Source organism: Rousettus aegyptiacus, unplaced genomic scaffold, assembly GCF_014176215.1.
Source record: "Rousettus aegyptiacus isolate mRouAeg1 unplaced genomic scaffold, mRouAeg1.p scaffold_m13_p_6, whole genome shotgun sequence".
NCBI classification, from domain to species: domain Eukaryota; kingdom Metazoa; phylum Chordata; class Mammalia; order Chiroptera; family Pteropodidae; genus Rousettus; species Rousettus aegyptiacus.
In genome coordinates this window covers 11,118,311-11,130,225 of record NW_023416309.1, presented here as the reverse complement: position 1 = coordinate 11,130,225, position 11,915 = coordinate 11,118,311, and the positions used below count along the sequence as shown (strand labels likewise).

At 30.6% G+C, this 11,915-nt stretch overlaps 1 pseudogene; it reads right to left on the bottom strand.

Moving 5' to 3' along the window:
• Positions 1 to 4,463: 4,463 nt before the first annotated feature.
• On the bottom strand, positions 4,464 to 4,924 carry LOC107518067 (annotated as a pseudogene).
• Positions 4,925 to 11,915: the final 6,991 nt, after the last annotated feature.

Below are 11,915 nucleotides of genomic sequence, written 5' to 3'. Positions count from 1 at the left end.
TTTGGTACTGTGATAGAATAATTTTTAATTTGACTTTTTAGAATAATGAACTTGTTCATGTTTATAAAGTTTAGATTCATACATTTTATATATTAATGATTATTTGTTTGCTTTTTAAAGCATAAGCACTGAGACAAAAGAAGAGAAGAGAAGAGAAGAGAAGAGAAGAGAAGAGAAGAGAAGAGAAGAGAAGAGAAGAGAAGAGAAGAGAAACCTTACAAGAAAACCCACGTAAGGTAGAAAATGTAATAAACCAGCAGTATGATCATTGCTCTCTACACTGTACACATGGCATAGCTGATTTTGTAGGACTCAGTCTGAAGTGTTGTAAATTAATGTTTCAGAGAAAGAAAGGAAAGTTCTAAGATTCCTAGGAGGTATCCGCTCATGAGACAGAGGTGTTTAGGGATAGCATGTGTGTGGAAAGAAATGACATGCTCAAAGGCAATGCCCATGTACATATGATTTGCCTTCCTAAGGGAAAGAAACAAAACGAACTTGAGTTGATGATATGTATTAAGGCTGGGTCCCTGAACAAGGGAAGAGAAGATGAAAAGGTCAAAAAATATTGTGTGCACACACACAATCAGAGCTGAATTGTGATCCTCCCAAATTTATATGTTGAAGTCCTGATCCCTAGTACCTCAGAATGTGACTGCATTTGGAAATTGAGACTTTGAAGAAGTAATTATGATTAGTGAGGTCATACGATGGGCTCTAATAAACTATGATTGATGTCCTTATAAGAAGACAGAACTAGAACACAGACACACACAGAGGAGAGACTATATGAAAATACAGGGAGAAGATGACCACTTGAAAGTCAAGGAGAAAGGCCGCAAAAGGAAAAAAAAAACAACTCTGCTAACATCTTGAGCTTGGACGTCTAGCTCCCAGAGCTGTGTGAAAACAAATTTCTGTCGTTTCAGCTACTCAGTCCGTAGCATTTATTAGGGCAGCCTTAGCAAACTAATACACACACAATTTTTAAAAAATTTAAACAAAAGTGGATCAAAGTATAAAGCTTTGCAATTCATTTTTGCTTTTCATATTTTTATTATGATAAAAATTTCAAACATTTAGTAAAGAAAGATAATTCAATGAATATCTATGTACCTACCGTTAAGGTTTAACAAATCTTAACATTTTGCTGTTTTTGTTTTAAATCTTTTTTAAGGAACTAAAACATTCCAGACACAATTGAAACGCCTTTGGTATCCCACTCAATTCCTAGTCTTCTTCCTAACCTAGAGATTACATGGTCAGGAAGTTTTACATATCTGTCTCGTGTATATTTTTGAAATTTTAATACATATATTTGGATCTATAAAATCCATACTATTGTTTTATATGTTTTAAAATTTTATCTTAATGGCATCCTACTGTATAGATAATTCCTTAACCTGTCTTTTAACTAAGCACACACTTTTACAGTTAATCCATATTGACACGTTTGTCTATAGTTGATTCATTTCATCTGCTGTATAACATCCCATTGCAAGGATATACCAAGTTTATTCTTATTTACTTACTGATGGACTTTTGGGACATCTTTAATTTGTTGTTATTAACAAATAATGCCTCAATGATTATTTTTGAACATGTCCCCACATGCACATATGGAAGAGTTTATCTGGTGAGTATACTTGGTAGGATTACCAAAATACTTTTCAAAGTCATTAAACTAATTTGGCTCCCACTACCAGTGTACATGAGTTATTTATTTCTCCTTGCCAACACTTCATTTTGTGAAACTTCTAGGTCTGATGATTATAAAATATCTCAGTTTTAAAATTTGCATCCTCCTGATTAGGATGCATATCTTTTTTACAGGAATTGGTACCCTGTTTTTTTCCTCTTTAAATTGCCTATTGCTACCACAGTAGAGTAGCTTTTTCTTATCAATGTGTAGGAGCCCTGTGTATAGTCTGAATTCTAAAATTTTGTCAGTTATATATGTCGCAAGTATCTTCTTCCTGTTTGTGGCTTATCTTTTCACTTTTTTTTAATGGTGACTTAGGTTAAACAAAAGATTTTAATGCAGTCAAATGTATCGATCTTCTTTATAATCTGTACTTTTTTGTGTTTTATTTAGATTATCCTTCTACAATCCTATCAAGATATTTTTCTAGACTTTTATCAAAATGCTTTAAAGTTTTGCTTTTCATTCTTTCAATCATCACAAAAAAAATATTTATAAAGAGTGAGATAAGGACCTGATTTTATTTGTTTCTATGTGACTAACCAGTTACTTCAACCTTTATTAATGGTGAGTTTTTTTCTGTATTGGCACACCCATCACACACCAAGTTCCTACATTTATTTGTGGCTGAAATGCTGGGCTACTTGGACCTATTGGTTAATTTTTCTGTATATGCACATAATACTACAGTGTCTTAACAATTAGCACTCTAATAAGACATTACTTGATAGGCAAGTTCTCCCTCATTCTATTTTCAAAATTAGCTTTATTTTTAAAATATTTTTAACCTTTTCATATGAATTTTAGAACCAACTTATGAGTTCCATGAAAAATTTCTGCTATTATTTTGCATTTTTACAGATGAGTTACAGGTTGAGGAAAGAAGACCATACACAGAACTATTAGTTCCTGACAGCTATCATCAGTATCATTATCACTAACCTCATGGCTCTGAGAAAGTGTGCAATCATGGGTGCTTTCAAATCCTAATAATAATAAATTCTTGTTGCACTACCATTTTCTTATACTTGAAGATGTTATCACATGCTATCAAAACTCAACGTTCCCATCCAGGGCAGTACTTGACACGGGTCTGTCTTGGCACTTGAAAGCAGGTTCACGGCAAGCATTCCTGATCATTTTATTTGCTACCTGCTTTCCACTATTAATAGAAGCTGTTTTCCTTCAGACATTTTGAATGAAATTACATGTCATTTATACATAAATTTAGAGAAAATAAAAATTTGAGAATATTGAAACCTTGCAAATAAACACATTATATCTCCTCATTGATTTAGGTTTTTTTCAATCCCATCGGTAAATGTATTTTTTTATCCATGATGCTCTAAAGGTGTTGCTGCTGTTGGGAATTATATTTTTAAATTATATTCTTTAATTGCTTATTGCCCATATGTAGAAATATTACTTTTTATGTTGATCTTCTATTTAACAATTTCATTATTTCTAATATTTTGTAGATTCTCTTGGATTTTTTAATGTACAAAATAATATTCTCACAACAGAGTTTTTCCCTTTTCTTTCCAATTCTTACACTTTTTGTCTCTTTTTCTTCTCTTTTTGTGTTGGTTAGACTTTAATAAAATGTTCATTAGAAGCAGTGATAGCAGAAATCCCAAATGTGCTCCAAACTTTAAAGGTTTCTAAAGTTTTACCACTAAGTTTTTTCAGTAGGTTTTTAAGAAATCATATTTTGTCAGATTAAGAAAGGATTTCTTTATTTTGCAATTTGATAAAATCCACAATGAGTATTAAGTTTTATTTCATTTCTTTGTGTGTTTATTAAAATGATCATATTATGTTCTCTTTACTCTTTTAATCTCATTACCTACACAGAGATTTTCCTGATATCAAATTTTCTTTGCTTGATTTAACATACATGATATATAGGTTTCTTAATATATATATAGCTTTTAATAAACATGACAGTATTTATTATATATTTAATACCTAAATATAATATTTAAATACTTAATATATTTAATGGTAATATTGAATACATGTTCTTCCATAATGAACTATGCTTCATAGTAAATAAGCAGGTAAGCCATATACATCTCATATATTAATTTTCTATGTAAGTATATATCCATACAACTGTATTTGACATAAATACTTCATCATATATATAAAATATTTAATATTTAATATAATGATGACATGCAATTAATAGTATTATATATAGGATTATTGTATCTATAATGTTTATAGATAAAAAATGGTCTGTAATTTTATTTTCTTGACCTATTCATGTCTGATTATATTATCCAAGTTCCACTAACCTTGGTGAGTGAACAGGACAATTTTTCTTTTATTATCTGAAAAAAATTATAAGACATATGTTTCATGAAAAATAGCAAATTTCCTATAAAACTATTTTGTTGTTGTTGGAGGAAGGAAGAGTTTTAAAAATTGATTCACTTTCTGATGGTTATTGATTTATTTAGGTTTTCAAGTTTTCTTGAGGCAATTGTAATCTGTAATTTTCTAATTTGTTGTCTATTTTGTCTACATTTTTCAGATTTATTGTTATAATTATTCATCACACTTTTCAATGATTTTTTATTTCTAGAGTATTTAGACTACAGCCTTTTTTTTCAAGTAGACCAAGAATCTTGCCCAAACTCCATTATTTATAGTGTGTATACACCACAGTATGGCCTCTTCCCAGTCCAATCAGAAATCAGCTTAAAGAAACATAAGTGAAAAAATTTATATTTAGAATTATCTAGCTGGACTCAATTTAGATGATTCCAATTTTGTCGACAACGTCCAAAGCATCATAATCGAGAGCATGCCGAACATGTGCCATCTTCTTTCCATCAGGCCTGATCAGGGTATTGACTTTGGCCATGTCAATATCATAGAGCTTCTTCATAGCCTGTTTGACCTGGTGCTAGTTGGCTTTGTCATTCATAATGAACAAGTGTGTTATTGTCTTCTATCTCCTGCAGTCAGAGGAAACTTAATGAAGGCATAGTGTTCAAGCTTGTTTGGGGGTGGGACACTCTTCCGAGGATATTTGGGTTGCTTTCGGAGCTGCAGTGTCATGGTCCATCGGAAGATGGGTGACTTGCGTATCATTTTTTTTTTTAATTTATCTTTTTATTTTTTATTCAGCGCTGCTTTCTTTGCCTTCAAAGCCTTAGCTTTGGCTTTGGCTTTGGGAGAGGCAGGGGCTTCCATTTTCATTTTCGGTGCCATCTTTGCGAAAAGGCAACTTCAGTCTTTTTTTTTTACTGATATTATTTATTTTTCTCTCCCTGATCTCTGGTAACCTAAGATTTGTCTTTTTTATGGATCCCTCAAAAAAAAAAAAAAAAAAAAAGATGTTCAGGTTATTGTGCTTACTGTCACTTCGTGGTTCTTTATTTTATTTTCTGCTTCTAATTTTATTTTGTTCATTTCACTTGCTTTGTCTTTGATATTCACTTTTAATTTGTTTTGTCTTTTCTTACATAGTTGCAGTATTACCTCTTATTTTCAGTAGCTTTTTATTTTAAAATACCTTTATATATGGATATAAATTTACCTCTGGTTAATACTTTTGCTGCATCTCACAAGCTTTTACATGCAATATTCTTACTGGGATTCTAAATGTGTCATAAATTTCTTTGTTGTTTCTTTTATAATTCAAGTATCAAAGACAAGAATACTCTTCCATATTCATGTTTGTTCTTTATTGTCTTTTATTTTTTATATCTAATTTTATTTTACTGTGGTTGGAGAAGGTGCTGTGCATGTTATAGATAATTTTTAATGTGTTGAGTTTTTCTTTGATGTTTAAGAGTTCTAGTAGATCAAACAGAGTTTGAGGGAAAATGAGTAGGTGAATATGTTAATAGATAGTTAAAACATGATCATTTGCTCCCATGTTCAGGTGATGGATATAAAAATAATATAGAATTCATTTCCATGCCTAAAATGTTTAAAAATGCTTAACTGTAATTTTAAAATAATCTGTAAATTCAATGAGGAAAAAAGAATGAATAGAAGGCAGAGAACAATGCAAACAAGATGTACAGAAAAAATGGGAAAAAATGGTGAAATAAGATGGTAAATATAAGGGCAAATACATTAGGAGTCAAGACATATACAGACTAAATATACTTATTTTAAAAAGTGACCATCTGACTGCATGAAAAAAACGAAAACAATTATAAGCTAATGTCATAAAAAATGATGCAGAAAAGTTAAATACAACAATTGGGAAAAAAGATAAATCAGGAGAACATCACCAAAAGGAAACTACATCAATATCAACAACATATAATTTAACATAAAAGTATGATTAGAAATATAAAGACTACAGATAGAAGCAGCAATTAATTAAGACTATATAAAACTCATGAACTCATATGTACCTAACTATAACACAAACAATCTTAGTGGAATATTTCATACAATTTTCTCAGAAAGCAGATAAAGACATCAAAAAATGTAGCAAGTCATGAACATTTTCTTATGTCAGTTAGATCTTTAATTTCATTTTTATGCCTTTATACTTTTTCTTGACTACATGAACAATGAAGTTTAATGACCTCTTTTTGTTGGATATTCTTGCAACAGATATACTTTTTATACTACTTTGTTTTATATTTCTATAGATTTGAATTCCCATTTTGTATTATTTTCTTTCAGTCTGAAGAACACACTTTTAGCATTGTTACAGTGCAGGTCTGCTGTTGATAGATTCCTTCAGGTTTTGTTTGTCCAACAATTTTAACCTTATTTTTGAAGGATATTTTTATTAGATATATATTTCTTGATTTCAGCACTTTAAAGCTAACATTCTATCATTTCCTGGTCTTTAATTTTTCTAAGACGTCAATGTTAATTCATGTTATGATTTCTCTGTGTGGAAACATGTAAAGGTGCTTTTCTCTTTATGCTTTCAACTCTTTCTTGAAATTTTATTCGGTAATTTTACTATGTTGTGTTTAAGGGTATATGCGCTCTCGCGCACGCGCGCATGCGTGCATGTGTGTGTGTGTGTGTGTGTGTGTGTGTGTGTGTGTTTATCTTGTTTGGGGTTTTCTGAGTTTTTTGAACATTGGAAAAAATAAATGTTTTATAACCAAATTTGGAAAATTTTGGCTATTATTCTCTCAAAATATTTTTCTTCCTTGTCTTCACTCTTCTCCTCCTGAAACTCCTATTACACATACTTTCGGCTGTATAATATTGTTCCACAGGTTACTGATATACTATTCACTTAACCTGAACTCATTTTTCTCCATTTTTAAGTATGGATAATTCCTATTTATATATCTGCTTTGATTCTTTCTTCTGTGATCTCAAGTTTGTTGTAAGCACACCCATTTCTTTCCATTTTAGTATTTTTTTTTTCAGATCTAGAATTTCCATTTGTTTTATTCTCTATAGTTTTCAGTTCTCCAAATATATTTCCTAACTATTCATTTAAAAAGATTGTATTTTCCTTTACTTTCTTGAACATATGTTCTGTTAGTTCTTTTAAAATATTTGTAATAGTTTGTTCAAAGTTTCTGTCCACTAAATTTAACATCTGGGCCAACTTGGGTCTGTTTCATGAATATCTATTTTTCCTTGACTATAAGCCATATCTTTCTTATTGATTTCCACATCTAATAGGTGTTTATTCTCTAATGGATATAGTTAATGATACCTTGAAGAGACTGTAGATTGTGTTATATTCCTGTGAAGTAGGTTAATTTTTGTTCAAGTATACAATTCAGTAATTTATGAGCCTACCTGGCACTCTCTTAATTATAGAGGCTTTAGTATAGTTTAATATCTGGTATAGCTAGTTTTCCCCTCTGCCCCCTACAGTTTTATTTTATTTTTTTTTATTTTCTTGACAATTCTATTATGTCCAATTTTCTATATTAACTTTAGGGTAAATTACTCTAGTTTCATATAAAGTACATATTATTTTAATCAGGATTTTGCTACACTCATAAATTTGTTTAGGGCACACTGACATTTGTAAAAAATTCTTTCTATTCAAACCAGGGAATTTCTTTCCATTTGTTCAAGTTCATTTTGCATCTTTCAGAAGTTTTTGGTAGGCTTTTTCTTATAAAGATTTTTGCATATTTCTTATTTATTCTTAACTTTTTTCTTTTTATTTTATGATATAAATGGAGTCTCTTCCATCGTGTTTTCTAACTGGTTATTGTTTGCATAAAGGATCATTGACTTCAAAATATTAATTTTATATCCTGTTATCTTACTGAATTATTTTATTTTTAAGTTAATCTGTCATTGGTTTCTAAGTATATTATCATATTATCTGAAAATTTACAAAGTTTAACTCTTTTAACATATTCTGAGATATAGGGGTTAGAACAGCAATGTACATTTTTGGCTGACATAATTCAACATACAACAGGGTATAAAATTCAATATATATTCATAAAGTCTACCTTATGGAAAAATTTTTTTAGATCTTTTGTATTCTTATTCACTATTTTTGTCCATTTCATATTTTTTGTAGAGAGTGATGTTTTAAAGTCCTTATTAGAGCGTATCCTTGCATTTCGTACAGATTTTGCTTCTAAAATATAATTACTATTTTATTAAGTTCATAGATATCTATAAAATGTGAATCATGGCATTAAGCCTTTCTGCCCCATTTAATGTTTTTTTTTAAATTTAAATTCTACTTTGTCTGCAGTAAAGATGTTTTACTTTTACTTATTTTATTTATAATTCCAATTGCCTAGTATCCTTTGTTCATCCATGCCTTTTTTGATGCATTTCAAATCACTTTTCTTTAAGTCTATTTCTTATATATAGCATGTAGTTGGGTCTTATTTTGTGAGACAAATTTAAAATGTTTTCCTCCCATTGAGTCAAATCCCTTTTAATTTATCAATGTGATTGATGTATTTGACCCCAACTCTATCATAATATTTTATAATTGTGTATATTCTATTTGCTATATTTCTTCATCTATTTGATATGCATTCTTTAATTTTTTTGAATTGTTTTCATTTTTCTATTACTACTTAAGAAGGCTTATATTACTTTTCTATCTTTGTATCAATACTTTTAAAAATGCCCTTAGTTTCATGTTTTCCTATTTGAAAATTTTGTCAATGGTTATCGGTTTTTTGTGATACCTTTTAACTTCTAATTACTGAGTTTGCATAATGAGGTTATTTACTTCCCTGTTTCACACTCCTTTTTCATTTCATTTTTAATTGCAGTACTTCAGTTTTGACAAAATATATAGCATTTACACATTAATTCTTTACCTTCCTCTTAACCTTTGTTTTAATTTTAATCTACTATATATATATATATAGTATATAGTATTTATGTAATGAGTATTTATTTATTTGTTTGTTTGTTTGCTTAAAAAGTTCTCACTATCAGCCTTCTTTCATAAGCTTTTTAAATAATCTATTGGATGAATGAAACCCTTCCTCTAGAAGATTCCACAAAAAGAGCTTTGGGTATAGAATTCTAAGTATTAGTATGTTTAAGACATTTCATATAACCTCGATATTTCATAGATAGCTTGGCTAGATAGAAAATTCTTGGTTCACAATTTATTTTACTGAGTTCTTTGAAACACTACTTTATTTTTGCCTTGCTTTTTATGTTGTGTTTGAGGAGTATGATGCTAGTCTAATTATTATGATCATAAGTTGTTCTATTTTTTTTTTGCCAGGAGGTCTTGAGCTTTTTTTTATCCTTGTAGTCTAATAGTTTTACTGGAATGTATTTTGGAGTTGATCTTTCCAAGTTAATTTTCCCATGCACCAATGGAACCTTTTAATATGTAGAGTCAGAATATTTTTCTGAAAGTTTTCTTGGATCATAATTTCAAATATTATTTATTATTTATGTCTCTTCAGAGTTCAATTATATATACATTATTCCTTCTTTCTTGTCTTTCCTTTTCACCATTTTCCTCTGTCCTTTTTAAAAAAAATATCATTATTATTTTCTTGGCTAGTTTCCTGAATCTTTACAATGACCCTCATTAAATTTTTACTCGCTACCATTATTTTGGATATCTTGTAATTTAGTGTTAATTTCTGAACTAAGTTTTTTTTTCTATTTTTTCTAAATTCAATTAATTTTTTTATTTCTTTCTGTTTTTTTCCATTTCTGTTATTAGTTATTAAATTTTCAATTCAGTATATATATTTTTAGATCCCCAATTGTTAATTTAAGGTTATTTAAATAATGTGGAGCATTGTTCAGAAATTTTCTGTTTCATAGTTTTTTCTTTGTTGGGAGGTGTGGGCAGTTTCATCATCTGAAAATAAAGAATTCTTCTTTAATATATTTTTTTTGTACTAACTCCTTATAGATTTCGTTCCATTTTTTCTTATGTTCATTTTCTATTTTAGGGGTAGATTGCAATATTTTTAGTTCAAAGTCATTCTCTTCTCTTAATGCAGTGAAGCTCAGTTGATTAAGTGGATGTCTATTTATGAAGGAGGGTTGTATGTGTTTTGACTTTTTTTAGCATTTTTCTTTCAGAACCATAAAACTTCCTCTTTTTGCTTCTATTCTCCTTCACTACCCAATTTCCAAAGAGAACTCTGTCTTCCTATTTGCTTTTTTGTCCTCCAGAAGATATATCTTTCAAAATCTGTCCCTTAATTATACATGTTTTAAATTTCTTTCTTCCTGTTAGTGCTCTCATCTACCAGGGAACTTTTTGTTAACATTTTCACACTTAAAGTGATGTCTCATTTTGTTGTTGTTGTTGTTGTCGTTAGAGCAATTTTAGGCCAGCTGCTAGCTCTGCTCTTCTCTCCTACCTTCAATGTTTTTAGCTTGCCCCTGCCCGCTGACCTCAAAAGCATGTGGTGGGGGTGTGAAAGACTATTCATTGGCATTTGATGTTTTCCCTTTTCTAAATTAAAATTGCTTTGAAGTTTGAGGCTTCTCTCTTTTCTGTTTATGCTGAGAGTGAGCATGGTTTCAGGGGAGGAGGAAGACAGAGATAGCAAAGAGAGAAGAATAAGTATATAAGAATAAGAATAAAAGAATAGGAATAGAATAAGAAGGAGAAGAAGGAAAGAGGAGGAGGAGGAGGAGGACAGAGAAAGGATATGTGTACATATATAGTGATACACCAACCTAGATGGCAGTCGTTGTGTTTGACCCCTTGGAAACCTTAGGTGTGTTTTTAATAATTCGCTTGCCCTAGCTTTTCTGTAGAAGGAAGAAAAGTTGTTTTGTCAGAAAAGAGATTCCTTATATTCCAGCCTCAGCTAGCCCTTCATTGATAGCATTTTGGCTGTTTCTTAATGACTCTTTTTATCATGTGTCTAAAAAAAATCTTTAAAAAGTACATCTTCATTAAGTGGAGATATTTTTAAAAATTTGAATGCGAAGTGGTCTCTTAAAATCACTCCAAAGCATGTGTGTGAATGAATTTGTGTGCATGTATATGTATGTTATATGTACACATGTTCAAATGTATATGTATATGCATATGTATATAACCTTTTGATTCCCCCTACCTCAGCTATCCACCCCCAGTGCCACACTCTTTAACTTGTAAACATCAGCCTTTTACCTTCAGAATATCCTGTTCTTAAGAGACCTTCCTAATTTTCCAGGTCTTACTTTAAGAGTTTCTTAGCTCCCATCTGACCTCATCAAAGCTTCAGTCTCCAATTCATGAATCCTACCACTCTCTCAAAATCCTTTTCTCTCTGTCTTGCTATTTTCTCCTCATGCAGGTAAGAGTCCATCATCTATTACTATAATTCAGTGCTTGCAATCTCAAGCTTACAGGGTCAGACAGGAAACATAAAAGAGACAAACAGGCAAAACAGAATACAGCAGGAACACAGTGGGGAAGTGGTGAACCAAATTGATTGTGCTCGATCTAAAGGCATTCAAATAGGTAGTTTTAATACAATGTGTGAGCCAAACAAAATCTGTCTCCAGGCTAAATTTGTCCATTCACCTCTTGCCTTATTTCCATTTATTGCTATCCTCTAAAATCTCAACTTCTGTTGAACTCACTATCTTCTTTCCACATGTTTGCATCCAAGTTGTTTCACATTGAAGAAGAGAAAAATCATACTATTAGGCTTGACCAGCTTCACTTTTAATTCACTATCATATCCTGAGTCAGGCACCCTGCAATGAGCAGCCATCCTTCTGCACTTCTTAGAAAGATTTCTATTCCATTCTCAGAGATGACAGTTTCATAATTCTACTCCTTCTGTGTCTT